Source organism: Paroedura picta, chromosome 1 (genome assembly GCF_049243985.1).
Source record: "Paroedura picta isolate Pp20150507F chromosome 1, Ppicta_v3.0, whole genome shotgun sequence".
Taxonomy (NCBI): Eukaryota; Metazoa; Chordata; class Lepidosauria; order Squamata; family Gekkonidae; genus Paroedura; species Paroedura picta.
The window spans coordinates 133,024,419-133,027,975 of NC_135369.1; positions in this window are offsets into that span (position 1 = coordinate 133,024,419).

Sequence of the window (3,557 nt, forward strand, 5' to 3'; positions counted from 1 at the left end):
GTTTATTTAACTGTGATTCTTACATTCCCTTTCCATAGACAATATAAGATTGATCACAAAATAAAATATAAAAACAATACAATAGGAACCTCATAATATAATAAGATATAGCACATACTGAAACAGATACATACTCCGGGACAGCATAGATTCTTCTCAAAGGCCTTCCAGAATAAATAGGTTCTGAATATCCTGCCAATATGGGACTAAATGAAACTTTTGGGGAATGAAGTCCTATAATTTGGAGGTGGGAGGCAGAAGACCTTTAGCACAGGTTCCTGATCAATATTCCTGTAATAATGCCAGTTCCAGAAACAGAAACCCTGGGGCTATTTTCAGAGCACAGGCAAAAGCATATATGTTTTAGGTACATCAGGAGGTTTTGCTAGAGTTCTAGTATTTTCTTCTGCTTCTCTTGTCCTTTTGGCTTACTTTTCTAAACAAGCAAATGGGGTTCAAATTGCAGAGCAAAAGAAACAGAAAAATTGGGAACACTCAATTTTGAAAATATCAATAATGTTAAATAATCTTTAAAAGGCAATTTACCTACCTCACATCTAAGCTGTGTTGAATTTGGACAGCTCAAATATAAAGCACCAGTGTATGCATGGTATAGTAGAAGTCTCCAAGTGTCTACTTAGATTGCGTTTTTGTAGGCCATCACAGAAAGAAACTGTAGAATGTCATAGAAACAAACATAAAGAGACCTGTGCCCTTTCCGAACCAGGCAGAGGCTTTTGTACAAAAGTCTGTTCCACATAAAGGAAAAAGGTGTAGAAAGGATTTACACAGCTCTTTTGAAGACATGATCTCTGGCAGCATTTGCTCAGAATTTGACTTTATTCCAGTGGATATGACAACTACTCACCAAGGCAAAAGATCAGAAATTCCATCTTGTATCAAGACATTTTTTAAAGAGAGGGGAGCACTTCACTCTTCACCTAAATAGCACTTTGAGTTGGACTTTTATGTGTGTGTGCTTCTTCATTTTATTGGACTCTAGTCTCCTTTATCTTGTCATACCTTTGACTTTAGTATCAATACCTCTTTGTGACTGTTTCAACATGTCCTTCATTCCCTCCTTGCTTTCTAGGCAATGACATTGATTTGTTTGCTGCAGTTTTTACCCTGATAAAGTAAGTCTTCAAAGGGAGGGGGTATCTTTAAAAAATGAGGATTTTATCTAAAAATGTTAAATTAGTTAATGTTATACCTATAGGGCCTCTTTTTGAGCCTCTGGGGAGGGCGGCATATAAATATAATAAATAAAATAAAATAAATAAGGACTATGTCTTCAGAAAATAACTTCCTGCAACTGGTTCCTCCCCCACCCCTTCTTTTTCCTAAACCTCAAGCATGTTTGGCTATTAATTCTGTCAAGTTCTCCTCTCAGCCTATAATGAAACATCTGCTCTGGTTTGTCCATCTTGTGAGAATGAGATGTATGCCATGTTATAATACATTAATAATGTTCCTTTCCGTCTCTTAGGAGAAGCAATGTCCTTTGATTCACACCATTAAATAATCTTCTAATCTTCAAGACAGAATGACAACCAATTCTTTGAGATCAGTTCTCAGAATATTGGTCGGTAGAGTGGGGAGGAGGTAGGATACATTCCTTCATGGGTTTATTTTTCTTAAGCATTAGTTTTACACTGGATCGTCTCAATGGCTGTACTAAATTGCTTTTCTCTCAGGAATTTGTAGATAATTTAGCCAGGGGATTGCTAACCATATGTGTAATTTTTTTCTATTAACTCCTGGCTCCCAGCCAGCAGTCCTAGAGTTATATTGTTCTAGATATTTTATATGGTCAGCCTGTCACTGAAATCAAATAAAATTTGCTTCTCCTTTGGCCCATGTTTCTTTTGGCAATACAAGCTGTTGGAATACAGTCTCAGAATGCCTGATGGAGAAAAATCAGTCTTTAAAGGTTTCTGATAACCACTTTCCATGATACTGACACATAGATATTATCATTAGACTGATGGGAGTTTCTGCCCTTGTAGTAAATTGTGCCAACAGACATCTATCTCCTGTGTAATTTATAATTTTCAGTTTGGTTTACATTAAAATAAAAATAAACGGTTGCAGTCAGGGAGGAGTTAACTGGTGGGAGCCTTAGTCTTGGGAGTCATTTTCTGTGCTGAAATCTGATGATTACAGACTTGGAGGGAATCATTTATACACACACACAGCCTGGAAATATTACTCAAGATTAACTGAATGGCTTCATGCCCTGAAGTAACAGAAATGGCCTCTGGTTTCCTAGTCAGAAGTTTGAAGTCAAGCAGGCAGCTAGGTAATGAAAATAAAAACGCTTGTCTGGTTGGATGGAAAATCATCTGTGGGAAATAAGCAACAGAATTGCCCTGAAACTGCTTGAGTTTTTGTAAGCATCCTTTTCAGTCAGAGGAAAAAGCTTGATGGGCATCTGTGATCTTTTGATAGGAAACTAAAAAAGTTACACTAGCACGTGTATGTGCCCAAGACACTCCTCCTTCCAAAAGGTGGAAGAAACTTTCCACGGTTCATAACTTTTTAAACAGATAGTAGGCTCTGCCTGGGGGAAGGCAGAAGTCGATCCGTGCCATAAATGACTCTTCCCATTCCTCTCCTGCATGACATTCTGTGGGAGTTGATTCAAATGACAGGTGTTTTTTTTTTTTTTTAATGATGCTGATGATAAGAAAAGGTAGAAGCTTGCCAGATAGAAAATACCGTGCACAGCATATTTTAAACAAAATTGGTTTGACAAATGCTTTCTCTTAACAACAATCAAACGTATCACAGTAAAAGAACAAAAGCTATTCACAACAATGGTAAAGTTTGTATCCAAGCACATTTCCAGACTTAAGAACAGTTGGTTTAAGAAGGAGTGGAGAATTGGGCTCAACCGTGTCCTTGCACTAATCTAAAAGTCTGCTAGGATCAGGTACAAGAAGTCAGGGGGCTCAGGGGACTGCAGTGGGAGTGGGGGGGGGGGATAGGCAGGAAGGTGCCACTAAGTGTGATTGGATGTAGTAAATTTCTCTGTTTTGCATATTATGTGTGTGCACTAAGTGCCATCAAGTCGCTTCCAATTTATGGTGACCTTATGGATTATTAACCTCCGCAATGTCCCATCATTAAAAGCCTTTCTCTGGTCTTGCAAACAGAGAGCTGCGGCATCCTTGATTGAGTCACTCCATCTCATTTGGGACTTCCTCTTTTCCTGCTGCCTTCAGCTTTTTCTAGGATTATTGTCTTTTACAGTGACACTTGTGACCAAAGCATGACAGTCTAAATTTGGTCATTTTAGCCTCGGGCTTGAGTTGATCTAGAACCCACTAATTTGTCTTTTGGGCAGTCCCTGATATTGGTAAAACTCTTCCCCAGCACCATGTTTCAAAGGAATCATCTTCCTGTCAGCTTTCTTCTCTGTCCAACTTTCATACCCATGCACAGTAAAGGGGAATACCATAGTATGAATTGTTTTAATCTTAGTTGCCAGCAACACATCCTTACACTTAACGATCTTGTTTAGCTCCTTCATGATGACCCTCCGCAGTCTCAGT